The sequence below is a fragment of the Marmota monax genome, unplaced genomic scaffold (genome assembly GCF_021218885.2).
Source record: "Marmota monax isolate L192 unplaced genomic scaffold, Marmota_monax_Labrador192_F-V1.1 WCK01_AAM20220418_F8-fsc00041, whole genome shotgun sequence".
Classification (NCBI taxonomy): domain Eukaryota; kingdom Metazoa; phylum Chordata; class Mammalia; order Rodentia; family Sciuridae; genus Marmota; species Marmota monax.
In genome coordinates, this window is record NW_026695238.1 from 14,289,322 (window position 1) to 14,307,634 (window position 18,313).

The 18,313-nt window shown below is 37.0% G+C and overlaps 1 protein-coding gene across 8 annotated transcripts in view; it reads left to right on the plus strand.

The window, feature by feature from the left end:
- Dis3l2 (DIS3 like 3'-5' exoribonuclease 2) overlaps window positions 1-18,313 on the plus strand; it is a 335,522-nt gene that overhangs the window by 15,672 nt on the left and 301,537 nt on the right. For 2 of the 8 annotated variants that reach the window (XM_046439663.2, XM_046439667.2), the window contains exon 2: window positions 2,166-2,256. The exons of the other annotated variants lie outside the window; for them this stretch is intronic. The gene's annotated coding sequence lies outside the window, so the exon portion shown is untranslated. The remainder of the gene's footprint in view (window positions 1-2,165; window positions 2,257-18,313) is intronic. 8 annotated transcript variants of the gene reach the window in all.

Here is an 18,313-nt window from a genome sequence, read left to right on the forward strand (position 1 = left end):
ACAATACAGATTTCTTTGGAGAAATGTCTCTTCAGATCTGAATCTATATTCCTTCCCTTTTTTTCCCCATTTGATTTAAAAAAAATTTTTTTTTAGTTGTCAGTGGACTTCATTTTGTTTATTTGTATGCAATGCTGAGAATCCAACCCAGTGTCTCACACATGCTAGTCAAGCACTCTACCACTGAGCCACAATCCCAGCCCGCCCCATTTGATTTTTAAGATGAGTTTTTAACCCCCAGCTCCCCCGTTCCCCCAACTAGGGGATTGAACCCACTCGTGCTCTACCAGTAAGCTATACCCCCAGCCCTTTTTATTTTTATGTGGAGACAGAGTGGCCTCAAACTTGTGATCCTCCTGCCTCAGCCTCCTGAGTAACAGGGATTGCAACCATGCCAGACAGAGCTTGTCAGTTTCTATAAAGTCATGATTGGAATTTGGAATCACATTAACTTTTTGACTGACTTACAGTCAACTCTATAATATTGAGTCTTTCAGTTCAAGAACAGGGCTTGTTGGTTGTTTAGGTCTTTTAAAGTATTTTTAAAAGTAATCTTAAAATTTAAATTCTATCCTAACTTTAAAGGGAATGGCAGTAATATGCCATATTTATCCTTTTTATACATGTAACTTTAATTACTGAAGTTTTCCACTTTTCAGTTAAAAATTTTAGATATTGTTTAATATGAACTGGTGATTAATTATATCATGGTCTTTTTTTTTGGCATCTGTTGTCCACCTTCCCTTGTTATTATGTAGGGAATTATATTAGTGGATTGATTCTCTTAGAATGTACTTTGAGTATCATCTTCACTATATTCTGAGGGTTCAATTTGTTAATATTTTATTTAGAATTTTTACATTATTGTTCCTCAGTGAGTTTGCACTGTATTCTTATTATTTTTAATGTGCTTTTTTATTTGGCTTTGCAATCTAGAATATATTTAACTTGCAGCACTTTAGGGAGTTTTTCATTTTGTTCTAAATTTTGGAATAGTGTATCTAACAGGGGAAGCAAGATATTTGCCTTTATGATAGTATATATTCAGTACTTAGCGATTTTAACTTTTTGCAAGTAAGTCTATTTGTCTTTTTTTATATTTTTGTTTCTTATGGCCACTTCTTTAATCCATCAAGTTTGGTATGAAGTAGATAGGATATAGTGACTAATTATTTTTTTTCCCCTTTGGAATACCATTTGGTAAGAAAACTTTTTTCCCTATGAGCTGAAGTGCTACCCATCACACACTAAATATTTATAAATTTGGATTTCTTTCTTAGTGTCTTAATAATAAGCATTGGTAAATTAATTTGAAAATTAAATTGGACCCAGGGTTGCTCTACCATCTACCACTGAACTACATCTCAATCCTTTTTAGTTTTTATTTTGACATAGGGTCTCCCTAAGTTACTGAGACTGGCCTTGAACTTGCAGTCCTCCTGCTCAGTTTCCTGAGTTGCTAGGATTATAGGTGTGTGCCACTGTGCCTGGCAAAAGATAAGTATTTTTTAACCCTTTAGACTTTAATCTGTTTTATTAATTAGGCCCTGTGTTAGATTTTTTTTACTCTCCCTATATACTTATTTATTTTTTAAATTTTATTTTATTGGTTCTTCTTAGTTATACATGACATAGTTGTTTTGAAGTCTTTGGAGAGAAATTTTCACAGTGTCTCAGGAACCTGGTTACAGTGGTGTGATTATTTGTTGGAGCTGTTGTAATAAAGTGTCTCCATCCCTCACATCCTAGATTGGTTCCAGGACACCCTGTGGATTCCAAAATCTGCTGATGCTCCAGGTAGTTATATAAAATGGTGTATTTGCATATAACCTATTCATATCCTTCTTAAAATCACTTCTAGGTTATTTATAATACCTAATACAGTATAGTTGATACGTATAAATAGTTATTGTTATATATTTTTGGAATTAATGAGAAGAAGTCTGTACATGTTCAGTAATTTTTTTTCTCCAGAATATTTCAGTCTGTTGAATCCACAGATGTGGAAGCTATGGATACGGAAGGCCTGCTGTGCTATAAACTGACTTGCACAATAAAAATTTACTTCTTACTGTTCTGGAGGCTAGAAGTGTGAGATCAAGGTGTTGGCAGGGTTGATTCTTTCTGAAAGCTGTGAAGGAGGATCTGTTCTCTCTCTCTCCTAGCTGCTGGTGGTTGCTGGCAATCTTTGGCATTCTTCGGCCTTTAGACACATCATCCCAGTGTTTGCCTTCATCTTCATGTGATGTTATCTTGGTGAGTACATCTCAGTCCAGATTTTCCCTTTTCATAAGGACACTAGTTCTATTGGGTAAGTCCCTATTCCAGTATGACTTCATCTTAACTAATTGCATCTGCAACAACCTTATTTCCAAATAAGGTCATGTTCTGAAGGTACTTTGGGCTTAGGACTTTAATATATGAATTTTCGAGAAGATATATAATCTCCAACTTACAACAACTGATTAGTGTTTTTCTCTGATTTTATATCTTAGATTATAGTCTATTTTTCCTTCATCTCCTGGGGATAGTTTCCCGCTCATTTATTTTCACTTTTATTTAGAAAGTGATTGTTGTGTTCTACCCTGTGCCACTCCTGTTCTAGGCACTGTGAAACTAGTGATGACAAGGTTTCTGTCCTCATGGAACGTAGGCAGGGGATGTGGAAAATGACCCAATATACAAAGACATGGCCATGGTTACTTCAGGGAGTGATGAGGATTGTGTTCAATGCTAGGAGGACACAGGGAGAGCCAGGGAGCTAGGGTTTCTTACCCTCAGCCCTGCTGACATTTTGGCCTGGGTATTCTTTGTTGGGGGAGGAGGGCTATCCTGTGTATTACAGGATGTATAGCAACATCCTGGGTTCTGCCCCTTTGATGTCAAAGTGCCCTTCCCAGCTGTGATAGACAAAAATGTTTCCAGACATTGTCTAATATCTTGGGGTAAGGTAGTGGCAGATTATCCATTGGAGAACCACTGGTTTTTAGATGGAGTGGTCAAGGAAGACTTCATTTTGCTATCTTTGTAGAAGAAAAAAAAATTCTTTCTGATTTAGAAAGAATTTAATAGAACAGTGGGGTTCTAGTCTGTTGATTTGTTCAACCAGTTGGATCTTCTAACTCACAATCTGAGATGACAGACGATTAAGATGTGTTTAGATGTGGAAACAGTTCCTCTTGTTTCACAGCTGATGACAGCAGGATCACCTGAGGTGACTTTAACAAAGTTACAGTTAGCAGCCTTACCTACACTGGTGTCCTGGCCAGTATGGTTATGTGTTTGGAAAGGTGTCACCTGGAAGTGTGCAGCTAAGGCGTGTTAAGCAGTGCTCTTCAGTCACTCCTGGGAGGCTGTGTGGTCTTCCCAGTCATTACTGAGCATCAGAGCCTCCAGGAGAGCTGGTTAAAATACAGACCTAGGACTCCATTCCCGGAAACAGATTCCAGAGGTCTGCAGTGAGACCTGGTGATTTGCATTTTGAACCCACTCCCTTTCCAGTGCTGCGGCGGTGATGGTGCTGTGTTGAGTGGCACTGGCCATAGAGCTCCATTTAGTGTCTGGGAAGCCCTGACTCAAAGGGTGGCATTTAGCCATCAGGAGCATGGTTTGTTGCTGTTTCTCTTCTTCATTTTTTTCTTCCGCTGCCCTTTTTACTTTATTTCAGTCAAACTTAATAACTTTCCCCTGTATCATCTGTCACAGGACATAGGTACTGTAAATTGCCATTATGTAAGTAATTTGCAGTTTTATTGCACCAAAAGACTCTGTGCTGTAGTACTTTTTATGTCATCATTTTATCTTACACAGAGAAAAGAAATGAGTACCAGTCGCATTTGGCAGAATGGGAAGTCCTCTGGTATGGTTCTCTGTGCTTTTGGGGAGATAGTCACATTTATTTGCTGGGATGGTAATTATAAAATGTGTAAAATCCTGCAGTAGTAGGTTCCAGAAAAGGAAAATCTTTGCTTAGCATGTTGTCATAAATCATAAACCAAATGGATTTGTTTAAAAGCATAGTTATTTTTTATTGATAAGTCTCACTATTTCTTGTTCCAGTGTTCTGAATAGAAATAAAGATATATGTATACTTGTCTCTGTGTGCGTGTGTCTGTGTGTGTGTGTGTCTGTGTGTGTATTATATTGTGGTTTGATTATAAAAGTAATTCATACTCTTATAAGAAACAAAAAAATTAAACATCACTAAATTGTATACCTTAAGGTAAGAATCCCCAGTCATCCTAGTTTCTAAAGAAAATTATTATTATGAATGTGGTGTATCAAGACAGAGGTTTTATTTATCATTGCCATTCTTCACCTCTTGGCTAGAACCACTTTAGAATTGTATACAGTGCAGTTGCTGGAATGAAATGTTGCAAAAAGGTTGAATTTTTTTTTAACACAAAATATTAATGAAATAATTTTTTGTTTTCTTAGTGTGTATCATTCTTTCTCTAATGTAAAGGCCCTGTGTTCCTGAAGTAGTATGGAAATAATTTAATTTCTACTTTATGTCTTTTCAAAAAAAGTTCTAATGTGGAATATCTGGGACATGACAGAAATATTTCTGTGTAAGGAGTGGAAACTGTGTTAGCTTTCCCTATAACAAAATGCCTGAGATGATTAACTTATATAGAGGAAAGGTTTATTTTGGCTCACAGTTTTGGAGAGAGGTTCTAGGCCATGTGTCCTTCAGGCCAGGTAAAGAGTGCTTCCTCCAGGGCATTCTTCAGTGCTTTGTCCAGTCTTTGTCAATTTATCAAAGAAAGAACTCTACTATGCCTGGAGGAAGGCAGTTTTCTAATCTTCATCTGTCTGGGAGTTTTTGGGCGTAATAAGATGTGAAGATTAAAATGTGCTTTATTCTTTCAAGCTGCTTTTTTTAAAAAAAAAATTTTTTTGGTTGTAGATGGACAGAGTACCTTCATTTTATTTATTTATTTTTTTGTGGTGCTGAGGATGGAACCCAGTGCCTCACATGTGCAAGGCAAGCACTCTATCACTGAGCTACAGTCCCAACCCCTCAAGCTGCTTTTAAGTTCACTGCTGTCAGAAGCAATACAAAATACCTGTGTCTAGTTTTGCCAGGATTGTTGTTGCTGTGGGAATTATAACTTTAGATCCCTTTACTTCTGGGTTAGTGGAATGTGCACTAAGGCCCTGTATGAATGTAACTGAAAGATTGGTCCCTGTCCCCAAGGCTAATTAATTCCAATTTAAAAATGAGGAAATGGTTTTGAGAAAAAGGAAAAAGAAGGATTATTTCTTTGCCAGCAAAGGAGAAAGACAGAGGATTCCTATCCCAAGATTGTGACTCTCCCCATAAGGAGGGACAGGGTTTTTTTAATAAAAAATTAAAAAACTATATTTATTTTTTAATTGATTTTTAAAAAATAAATGACAGTGGGATGCATTACATTTCTTATTACACATATACAGCACGATTTTTCATATCTCTGGTTGTATATAAAGTATGTTCATACCAATTCGTGTCTTCATACATGTACTTTGGAAAAATGCTTATCATATTCCACCATCAATGCTAACCCCCTGCCCCCTCCTTTCCCCTCCCACCCCTCTGCCCTATATAGAGTTTGTCTATTCCTCCCATGCTCCCCCTCCCTACCCCACTATGAATTAGCTTCCTTATATCAGAGAAAACATTTTTTGGTATTGGTTAACTTCACTTAGCACTATCTTCTCCAATGCCATCCATTTACTTGCAAATGTTATGATTTTATTTTCTTTTATTGCTGAGTAATATTCCATTGTGTGTATGATGTATGTGTATATGCCACATTTTTTAAAATCCATTCATCTACTGAAGGGCATCTAGGTTGGTTCTACCATTGAGCTATTGTGAATTGTGCTGCTATAAACATTGATGTGGTCATGTCCCTGTAGTATGCTGTTTTTAAATCCTTCGGGTATAGACCGAGGAGAGGGATAGCTGGGTAAAATGGTGGTTCCATTCCCAGATTTCCAAGGAATCTCCATACTGCTTTCCATATTGGCTGCACCAATTTGCAGTCCCACCAGCAATGTATGAGTGTGCCTTTTCCCCTCTATCCTCGCCAACACTTATTGTTGTTTGTCTTCATAAGAGCTGCCATTCTGACTGGAATGAGATGAAATCTTAGAGTAGTTTTGACTTGCATTTCTCTGATTGCTAGAAATGATGAACATTTTTTCATATATTTGTTGATTGATTGTATATCCTCTTCTGAGAAGTGTCTGTTCAGGTCCTTGGCCCATTTATTGATTGGGTCATTTGGGGTTTTTTTTGGTGTTTTTTGAAGTTTTTGAGTTCTTTATATACCCTAGAGACTAGTGCTCTATCTGATGTGTGAGGAGTAAAATTTGCTCCCAGGATGTAGGCTCTCTGTTCACCTCACGGATTGTTTCTTTTGCTGGGAAGAAACTTTTTAGTTTGAATCCATCCCATTTATTGATTCTTGGTTTTAATTCTTGTGCAATAGGAGTCTTATTAAGGAAGTTGGGTCCTAATCCCACATGATGAAGATTAGGGCCTACTTTTTCTACACAGGGTCTCTGGTTGTATTCCTAGGTCCTTGATCCACATTGAGTTGAGTTTTGGGCATGGTGAGAGATAGGGGTTTAACTTCATTTTGTTGCATATGGATTTCCAGTTGTCCCAGTATCATTTGTTGAAGCAGCTATCTTTTCTCCAGTGCATGTTTTTGGCACCTTTGTCTAATATAAGATAATTGTAATTTTGTGGGTTAGTCTGTGTGTCCTTGTTCTGTACCATTGGTCTACCAATCTGTTTTGGTGCCAATACCATGCTGTTTTTGTTACTATTGCTCTGTAGTATAGTTTAAGGTCTGGTACAGGGATGCCACCTGCTTTGCTCTTCCTGCTAAGGATTGCTTTAGCTATTCTAGGTCTCTTATTCCAGATGAATTTCATGACTGCTTTTTCTATTTCTATGAGGAATGCCATTGGGAATTTGATCGGAATTGCATTCAAATCTGTGTAGTCCTTTTGGTAGTATGGTCATTTTGATAATATTAATTCTGCCTATCCAAAAACAAGGTAGATCTTTCCATCTTCTAAGGTCTTCTTTGATTTCTTTCTTTAGGGTTCTGTAGTTTTCATTGTATAGATCTTTCGCCTCTTTCATTAAGTTGATTCCTAAGGATTTTTTTTTTTTTTTTTTTTTGAGGCTTTTGTCAGTAGGGTAGTTGTAATTCATTACATCAACAGACTTAAAAGATAAGAATCACATGATCATCTCAATAGATGCAGAAAAAGCATTTGACAAAATACAGCACCCCTTTATGTTCAAACATTAGGGATAACAGGAACATATCTCAACATCTTAAAGGCCATCTGTGCTAAGCCTCAGGCCAACATCATTCTAAACAGAGAAAAATTGAAGGCATTCCCTCTAAAAACTGGAACAAGACAGGGATGCCCTCTCTCACCACTTCTGTTCAACATAGTTCTTGAAATACTGGCCAGAGCAATTAGATGAAAGAAATCAAAGGAATATGTATAGGAAAAGAAGAACTTAAATTAGCACTATTTGCTGACAATATTATTCTATACCTAGAAGACCCAAAAAGCTCCATCAGAAAACTTCTAGAACTAGTAAATGAATTCAGCAAAGTAGCAGGATATAAAATCAACACCCATAAATCAAAGGCATTTCTGTGTATCAGTGACAAATCCTCTGAGAGGGAAATGAGGAAAGGGGGTTTTTAAAGGAACTCTTGAAGGTTTACATTCCAGGTGTGTTCTGGTAAGGGGTCCCAGGGTGCCCTCATGGCATGTTAGGATTTCACTTGTTAATTTGGGAGAGAGATTCACTTCCCAGATGACCAGCAGGCATTTCCTTCTTGTAGTGGGTGTGTTCAAGGGCAGTTAACTAGGGGAAGAAAAGATAACACCATCTCCCTAATCTTGTTATGGAGGAGGAGAGGGGAGAAAAGAGAAAAAAACATGTTCTTTTGAAAAATAAGCCTTAGAGCAACAAGGTGAAGGGACCAATGTTACATGAATACCAGGTTGTATTTAATGTGCACACAGAAGTAGTACCATGTTAGTGATATAGTTTCCCCATCAGTGACAGGTTGAATATCTGCAGCCTGAAGGTTTAAAATATCCCAAGATTCTGAGCTTTGCAGTGGAGCCAGGACCTGTGTTCGACCCTCTGCTCAGAAGGCTGTGAGCTGGCAGGCACATTGGAGCTCTTGGGTAGGAGTAAAGGCCTGGCTTATTTCTCTGGGGTGTGTAGGTCTCAGTTTATTTTGTCTCTCTGAGAAGCAGGGATCCCAGTGCTGCTGTTGTGACTTCTCTTTTTGAAGCAATAGGGAGAAGAAATGCCCCAGGTCTGAAATAGTTGTGTCTGAGTATTTTAGGAATTGTTTTGGTTATTAGTTTTTCTTGAATTGTCCTGTTTCTCTGCTATCTACATGAAGTTAACTATTCAATTCATGGTGATGGCCTTTATTTATGAGTGGTAGTAGTTTTTTCCTGGGAAGTGTAGAATTTTAGAGAGTTGCAAACCTTAGAACCATTGTCTTCCAAACCCACTCACATCAAACTATATGAATGCAGAACATAATTTTTCTATAGAAATGAGGGCTAGGATTAGGGTTGGCTTTGTAGGGCCTCTCAGGGCCACCAGTAGAGGGTGCTTAGCTGACAGACCAGGTATAGAATCAGCAGGTTGGCTTAGGAGGCATTAAACTTAATGGCATCTCTCTAGGTCTTGTCTGCATTTGTGTCTTAAGTCATTTTGCTGGTTAGGAATTTGTATCCTTCATTCCTCCAGATTCCTTGAATATTACTAAAATTCTTCTCTGTTATTTGAGGGGATGGTGTAATTGCTTATGACTTTATATGTATTCCTCTGCTAGTGTTGTCCAAGACATGATATGGACCTTGTGTTGTAGGCAGAAACATGCCTGAAAGAGTCTGTAGATAGCAAATTCCAGATGTTAGTGGCTGCAACCCTGAGAGTAGTAGACATAGGTAGAGTAATATTTTCCCAAGGATAATGATATTATTGACTTTTTCTCCCCTCAAAATAAAGAACAAACATGGAAGCCAGGGTAATATTAGTCTCTTATGTAAAATTAATTAAAAATTCTCATGAACATTGGCATTTTATTTGAAATGATATGAACCTAGGGAAAACTACTTTAAATTCTTGTGTGTTTTAGGTCATAATCTACATTTTGTTTTTTAGATTATAGATTCTGAAAGTCATATATTTTTGCAAATTTCCATGGTAAAATTGGCCATGTGGGTAAGCTTTCCAACTCTCTTTCTTTTGAATTATTGCTTTTAGAGATTAGAAATGAAAATATGATGGCTTTGATTACTATGGAAATTATGCATATCTCTTATGGAGGAGTTATTTTTCAGTTTTTCTATTAAACAACTGCTGCTGTAGCTCAGCATGAATTTGGGATTATACCTATGGTAACCTTGTTTCATATAACTTATGCTTTATTTAAGTAAGGGTCTTAAGTGATAAAATAGTTGTTGCTGAATTGTTTGCTAAATTTTTTGACTTTATGACCTATAATTGAAAGTTTTTAAAGGAGATTAAAAGGTTTTCCCATGTGCTTCATTATAATTTAGAATGTGTGTGTGTGTGTGTGTGTGTGTGTGTATGTGTAGGGGTAGATGAAACACATTGGCTATTAATTGATAATTGTTAAGTCTGATAATAAACATAAGGAAGTTCACTACAATGTTATTTTTCTCATTTGTATATATTTTTAAATTATATTTAAATATATTAAATTAATTATCTAATTAAATTAGAATTTTTTAGTTGTAGATGGATAGGATACCTTTATTCTGTTTATTTATTTATTTTTATATAGTGCTGAGGATAGAACCCAGTGCCTCACATGTGCTAGACAAGTGCTCCACTAGTAAGCTAAAACCTCAGCTCCTCATTTGTATATGTTGTTAAATTTCCAAAATAAAAGGCTAAAAAAGCCTCCCCGAAAGGTAATGAAGCAAAGTGACAAAAACTCAGAGAGATTTTATTTGATAGTAGAGACAGGGCTAATGATATAGGTATCATAATTTCCAAAACTTTCTGGGGTGCCTTTTTCAATGATACTGAAGCAGAGCCCCCAAATTACTGTAGGAAGAGAATAGAATTTGACCCTGCTTTCGTCTACATTTATGGCAAAGTCTAGTGTGACTGCTCACACAGTGGGAAAGGAAGCCCTTTGTTTTTTATAAGACACTTTCTTTTGGTTTTTGGAGAGGAGCATGAATTCTATAACCAATGGGTCCTTCCTTTCTTTTTTAGACTCTGCTTTTCTTTAAAAAGAAGAGGCTTTTTATTTAATCCATATGCTTTTGGTTTCACAAGTGTCTCTGTTCCTTCCTCCACTGGAAGAAGGATGGATGGAGAGATATTTTTTTTCTTGTTTTTTTCTCATGTTTGACTTGAGCTTTTGTTATTGTCTAGAATTTGTCTTAACAGTCTGTACTTTTTTTTTTTCCCAAAAGAGAGGTTAGAATAAATTTCAGGTGCTTGAATTTGCCAGTTGGTATGAATGCCCTTAGCATGAGAAACAGTCTTATTTTTTCTAATTTAGTTATTCTGTAGATGACTTTAATCATAGTAATAAAATGTGGAAGAGAAGGTGAGATTGGATTTATAATTCTGTATGAAGTATGCATAAGAAATGAAGCTATTTGTTGCAAAATGAGACAGTTTGTACCCCATACATGTTGGGACCTTATTTGATAGCAAAGCTTATGTTTAGAAGAATCTGGGTAATCACTTTGAATTTTGATTTTGTATACGGGCTCATTGCAAATCTTTTTTTTAAAATTTTTTAGTTGTTGATGGACCTTTATTTTATTTTTTATATGTGGTGTTGAGAATCAAACCCAGTGCCTCGCTCATGCTAGGCAAGTGCTTTACCACTGAGCCACAACAACAGCCCTCATTGCAAATCTTGTATTTGTTATTGTATGATTTATGATCAGATGATTCTATCTTCGTTAGGTGGGTGATATTGTATATCCACCCTACCAGTGTCCTCAGGGTCCATCCTGCCATTACAGATATCTTCCTATGTTATGACCAAAATGGGAAAATGCTGAACTCTAGCATTCAGCATTTTGATTTCCTTCTGTCTATTGAACTGTGAGATCTTTCAAGTGTCAAGCCTGTGTCCCTTTTCCTCTTTTTCATACTCTCTTCCCAAGCTGATCTCATCTGTGTTCATGACTTAGGTTACAATTTATTTCTTGAATATTCCCAAATCTGACCTAAACTCAGACATCTTTAGAGCTCTGGCTGCCTGTTTGATACTATATCTCAGGATGGCAGTCACCTCTGACTTGACATGTCGGTCCTGGGCTTGTGCTCTCTACTCTTCCGCCTAAGTTCAGTAACTCTGACCTAGTGACCTTCACTTCCATCCATTCACTTGAATAAACCAGAAAACAAATTATCCTTGATCCCCCTTTCCTCACCCTTCATGTCTAGGCAGTCACCATTTTTATTGATTAGGTTCCCTAAACATTTCTTGATTAAAATTTCTTGATTTCAGTACCATCGTTTTTACCATGGACTATTCAAAGAGCCTTCTAGCTGAGGCCCCCATTCATTCTTGTCTCCCATCTCCAACCCATTTCCTGCTTTGAAGCTAGAGGGGTCATATGAGAATGTAAATCTGATTGTTTGTCCTCCCACTGAAATAATTCAGTACCTCCCCCATTGTTTGTAAGATTAAAACAAACAAATATATTCTGCAAGCCTGGCATGGTGCAGCTGCCTGCTTTTCTTTCCAGCCACATCTTACCTAACTTTTCCTTTATCCTTGAAGCTATAGCCACCTCCTTCAGTGTTCTATACCCTCCCAACTCCAGAGTGTAAATTTAGTTCAAAGTTATACGCTTGAAGTTACAATTCAGTTTGCTATCTTTCTAGACTGTCAGGTTCATGAGAGGAAGGACTGGTCTCTTCTTTTTTCTATGTATTCTTTAGGGCTAAGCAAAGTGCCAGGTCTAAAGTAAAAGCTCACTGCATTTTTGTTGACTGAGTGAAGTATTTGAGTCAGAATCCTAAGATGTGAAGGGATGGATGAAATGAGGTGGTGGCAGGAAGTGTTCTTTTTCCTTTTTGGTCCTGGGGATTGAAACGAAGGGTTCTTTAACCACTGAGCTGCATCCCCAGCCCTTTTTAATATTTTATTTAGAGGCAGGGTCTTGCTGAGTTTCTTAGGGCCTTGCTAAATTGCTGAGACTGGCTTTGAACTCAGTCCTCCTGCCTCAGCCTCCTGAGCTGCTGGGATTATAGGCATGCGCTATCAAGCCCAAGAGCATGAGTTTTGAGTAGTATGGTGACAGAGCTACACATCAGGCAAGGTGAACTGACTGGGGACACAGGACTCACTGTGAGGAGGATTGTGGATTAGGAGAAGCTAGCCAGTATTAGTTAGGAGAGCGGGCTAGTGGATAGTGCTAGGTGACAGAAGCTGTGCTTCTTGGAGAGTGGAGAAGGAAAATGATGGGATTGAATGATAGAATGTGCAGGTGGATTGAGGTGGCACCATTTCTGTGAGTTTCATTATCTCAGTTACTTAAATTCAGCACTTCTCCTTTGAAAATGGTAGAATTTTCCAACAAACTTTATAAAGCTCTCATTCAGCAGGCATTCTGCTGGGCATTGGGGTTGTTGAAGTGAATAAAAGTTTTCACAGTCTCAATTACGTTTTTTAGTGTGGTGTTTTTGAAATTTAGACCAAAAGTATATAAAGTATAAAAGCACATAGGCCCAGTTCCACCAAGAGTTATACTTACAAGTCAGAGAAGCAGTTGAGAGCTAAAGTTCAAGATGACATGGTATCATTCTTGCTATAATACATAAGTTGATGGAGGCTAGCAGCCCCACAATTAGCTCAAGGGTCTTCAACATGTAAGTTTAATTCCCTAGAGATTTTTACACAGGCCCTTAAATGATAGGGTGTTGGTAAATAGAGAATGCCTTTCATTAAAATGAAATAATTATATATGTTTAAGTTCTTCCCACTCATTTATTGCTTAAGGAGAAAACAGAGAACTGAGATTTGAATGACTCTTTTTGGTGGTGTTACAAGAGCTCCAGTGTGCTGAGTGTAGTGGCACTAGCCAGTAAACTCAAGGACTTGGGAGGCTAAGGCTTGAGGATTTCAAGTTTGAGGCCAGCCTCAATAATTTAGAGAAATTCTAACCACCCTGGTGAGACCCTATTTCAAAAATTAAAAAAGGTGGGAATGTAGCTCAGTAGTGGAGCATTGCTGGGTTTAATTCCCCAGCACCAAAAAGTTAAAAAAAAAAAGGAAAGAGCACTACTGTTCAATGTTTTGAATGTCTTTTGTTGTCATTCAGCTGTGTCTGTGACCATGTTCTAGAAATAAAAAAATTAATAATTTATCCATTTTTTTCCTTTATGGATCATGCTTTTTGTGTTTTGTCTAAGAACTCTACACCTAATTCCAGGTCATAAAGTTGTTCCCTTCTAAAAGATAGTTTTATGTTAGATCTGGTATCTATTTTGAGTTAATTTTTGTATAAGGTATGAGGTTTAGGTCAAAGTCTTTTTTTTTTGTTTATTGATGTCCAGTTGATTCAGTACCATTTGTTAAAAGGCTATCTTTTCTCCCTTGAATTGTTTTTGTACCTCTGTTAAAAATCAGTTGGACATATATATTTGGTGCTGTTTCTGTGTTCTCTCTCCTGTTTCATTGGCCTGGGTGTCTGTCCTTCTTGAAATACTATACACTATTGATTTCTGTAACTATGTAGCTTAAAATCAGGTAGTGTGATTCCTCTAACTTTATTCTTTTTTTGTTATTTTAGTTTTCCTAGTTCATTTGCGTTTCCAAATAAATCTTAAGATTATCTTATCTAGATCTAATAAAAGATCTTGGGATTTTGATAAGAATTGTTTTTTTTTTTAAAGAGAGAGAATTTTTTTTTAATATTTATTTTTTAGTTTTCGGTGGACACGACATCTTTATTTATTTGTATGTGGTGCTGAGGATCGAACCCAGCGCCCCGCACATGCCAGGTGAGCACGTTACCGCTTGAGCCACATCCTTAGCCCAAGAATTGTGTTTTTTAAAAAAAAAATATTTTTTAGTTATAGTTGGACACAATATCTTCATTTTATTTTATTTTTATAACATTAAATTATTTTTATAAAATTGAGATTGTTACCCTTCAAAAGTCTGAGTTTTGCAAGGGGGCTTATTACCATCTCTGCACAGCTCATATGGTCTAGGCCGCAGCTTTTATTCTTCAACTTTAAATTATAGGGCCCTTGACGCAGACACTGAGGATCGAACCCACGGCCTCGCACATGCTAGGTGAGCACTCTACTGCTGAGCCACAATCCCAGCCCCCAAAGAATTGTGTTTTACTTATAGATCCCTACAAATGGAGTATACTGTAATCTTTACTGTTATCACTGCAGACAAAGGGACCTTACTACCCCTTAGGCCCTTGTTCCTTCCTGCTTTATAATTAGATGCCTCAAACATCTCCATTCATTGAGAACCATATCAGACAATTTTATGCTTTTGCTTTTACCATCTAATGTAATTTTTAAAATTCAAAAGAGGAGAAAGATCGTCTAATACCTACATTTACCTGTAAAGTTACCTACTGACATGAGTTACTTTCATGTTTAAAATTAAGATTTATCTTTTCTTTTAGTTAGCTTTCCACTTTGGTTTATTTCCTCATTTCTATTTACACTTTATAGTTTTAAAATATTGTGTTTATCTTTTTTAAGAACTGTAATTATTTTGTATCACATCCTGCTGAAGCATTTAGTAGATTTTTGACTGTGGGAATATTCTGAAGTAAGTAGTTCTGAGAGGATTTTTTTTGGTTTAGCCAGCACCCTGAAGCACTGCCATATTAGCCTAGGATCAATTTCAGTTAGTTTCTGTGCTTGGGTTCGTTAGCTAGCTTGACTATACTGCATGAGTGCTAGCCTGAGTCATGGATCCTTAGGGTAAACTCCTGGGCCCCAAATAGAGCTCAGGTTGGATAGACACATTTTTTTATCTTTTACCTATAAAGGTAAAATGCTTTACTTTGACTTTTGCATGGTGGACTTAGCCTCAGTAGTATTATTTCCTCAATCTCTCTTCATTGAGATTGTTAACCTTCAAAAGTCTGAGTTTTGCAAGGGGGCTGATTACCATCTCTGCACAGCTCATATGGTCTAGGCTGTAGCCCCCCCTTTTTTTTTAAAGAGAGAGAGAGAGAGAGAGAGAGAGAGAATTTTTCAACATTTACCCTCTAGTTTTCAGTGGACACAACATCTTTGTTTGTATGTGGTGCTGAGGATCTGTTGAATATCCCTTATCCAAAATACTTTTATTGTATTTAAGATTTTTTTTTTAATTTGGAATATTTGATGTCTTGGGGATAGGACCCAAGATAACACGAAATTCTTTTATGTTTTGCATATGCTATGTACACATAGCCCAAAGATGATTTCATACAGTATTTTTAGCATGCCATGTTTTGACTGTGGCCTCTCATGTGAGGTCAGGTGTGGACTTTTCTTTTTTTTAATATTTAATTTTTAGTTGTAGGTGGACACAATATCCTTATTTTATTTTTATGTGATGCTGAGGATTGAACCCAGTGCCTCACGCATGCTAGGCGAGCACTCTACCACTGAGCCACAACCTCAGCTCAGGTGTGGACTTTTCTACTGTGGTATCATGGTAGGATTAAAAAAATTTTTTGGATTTTGAGGCATTTTGGATTTCAGGTTTTCAGATTATGAACACTCTACCTGTATCCAAGGATTGAGTCTTTTAATAGAAACAGAAATTTCTGACACACCATTTCCACACTATTCTACAAATTATAGATTTTTGGGTTCCATGCGGGACAAAGTTGCTTGCTATCTCTGAGGAGGGGCATTATGACACTTTTCCTTAAGATGTGGCACTTGTCCTTAAGAGGAAGGAGCAGAGGCATCTTTGGTCATGCTCTCCTGTTTGCCAAGGAAATCTAGAGCTTCACCAAGGGAGGCAGTGCGTAGCTGTGTCAAGTGCTACAGCAAGGTCAAGGCACATCAAGACTGAACATTGGCAGTGGGATTTCATGGTCAGGAGAACTTTGCAGAGCAGTCTCCAGGGAATGCAAGAGGAAGAAGCCTATTGTGTTTTTTAATCTCTGGGAGGATGGTGGTCCTTAGTTCCGGCAGTTCTGTTTTTTTTTCTCAGGAAGAATGACTTGTTTATCAGTGTGTGGTTGTTTATTTTATATTCTCTTATTTGAACACTCTTTGGGTTTCAGTCTTGCATCAGATAGATTAGTTCTGTCACAGAAACTGGATTCAGCCATGGAGCAAAGGACCTGTCCAGTGTAAGTCTGCCTTTACAGCTTTCTTGTCTGTTTCCTCACATGAGACAACCCGAACAGAAAAAAAATTTCAGACATATAAGAAAGTAGAGAGAAGAGCATCTATCTCCATTTATTGATCACCCCAATTCAATAATTTTTGTACATTTGATTCACTCATCTTTTAAATTTATCTTTCCTTTGCTGAAATATTTTAAAGAAATCCCTGACATCATTTGTGTACATAATCTCACTACGCAATGTGAATATTTTCACACATAGTCACAATGCTCTTACCACACCTAATGCAAAATTGATCATTATCTATTATCCATAGAATATTAATGAGATGGTTTTAAAAAATTCTTTGAACATGCTGAGATTGTTCCTCATTTGTTGTCTCTGTACTTGTCAGGTACTCTGCTTTACTTTGACTTTCGCATGGTGGACTTAGCCTCAGTAGTATTATTTCCTCAAAGGCTGCTCTTCCTAATTGTGGAAGCTAAAAGTAGAGCTCTGTCAGTCCATCCCATGGGTCTCTAGCTCCTCACTCTGTCTAATTTGTCTTACCTGTGCACTTGTTTATTGTCTCCCTTTCCTCCCTAGATTGAAGTGCCATGAGAGAAAGGACCTCCTAGGACATGTTGTTAGCTCGCTGTCCAGGCCTGAAGAGGCCTACTAACATGTAGTAGAGAAACAAATGTTTAGAAACAAGTCAACTATTAGATTAATAATAAGCAATTCCAAAGTTTGCTCAATATTTTATAACTGTTATCTCCTCCTACAACTGATTCCTATTCCAGAACTTTTCTTTTCTCAAGAGCTTTAACTAACAGCTGTGTTTGCAAAATGTGCTGGTTTGTTGTCCCTTTCAGGACATTTAATCTTTTAAATCCTCAAAATATTTTGTAAGATATAAGTGAGTAAAATCACTTCTGACCTGTTAAGAGGCAATGTTTTTACTGACATAACTCTCATTTGAGATCACTTAGTTGAGCTTGCAGCTAATAAATCTGTTTTGGCTTATATCAAGCTGGATGGAATAATCTTGTTGCTAACATATCCTTTAATTGATTATTTGAACTTCCCTGATTTAATGCATCATTTGTATTCCATGTAGGGGCTGTTTTTAAAATTGTCACATTGTCAGTTGTTGGGAATATGCTTTACATAAAAAAAAGTAATTCAGTAAAACCATGTGATTGCCGGGTGTGGTGGTGCATGCCTGTAATCCCAGTGGCTCTGGAGGCTGAGGCAGGAGGATTGTAAGTTTAAAGCCAGCCTCAGCAAAAAGTGAGGCCTAAGCAATTCAGTGAGATTCTGTCTCTAAATAAAAATATAAAAAAGCGCTGAGGATGTGGCTAAGTGGTTAAGCACCCCTGGCTTCAATCCTTGGTAACAAAAACAAAACAAAACCCATATTATTCTATAATTAAAGACTTTTTAAAAAATATGTAAATTCAGACCTACAGAAAAGATGCAAGAATAGTTCAAAGAATTACTCTAGACTCTTCACCAGATTCCCCAGAGTTAGCATTTCACCATATTTCCTTTAAGATAACCTATTCACTTGACCTCTTTTTTTTTTGAGTTGCTTGAGAATAAATAGCAGAAACACAAAAGAAAGCCATCTTCTTTTGATAAATGTGCAATTACCAGAATCAGTACTAATACTAATAAATATAATACCATTAGCTAATCTATAGATCTTATTCAAATTTCTAAATCATGTCCTTGATATGAAAAGAAAATCCTGAATCCTGAGTTGCATAGAGTTGCCAGTGTCCTTCGTCTCCTTTACTGTAGCACAGATTTTTCCTTTCGTTAGTTCACCATTTTTTGAAGATTACAGACCAGTTATTTTGTAGCAAGTTCCTCCATTTGGACCAGTGTTTTCAAAATTGACATGTTTTCTTGAGGCAGATGATGTCCATTTATAGGTATTTACTTT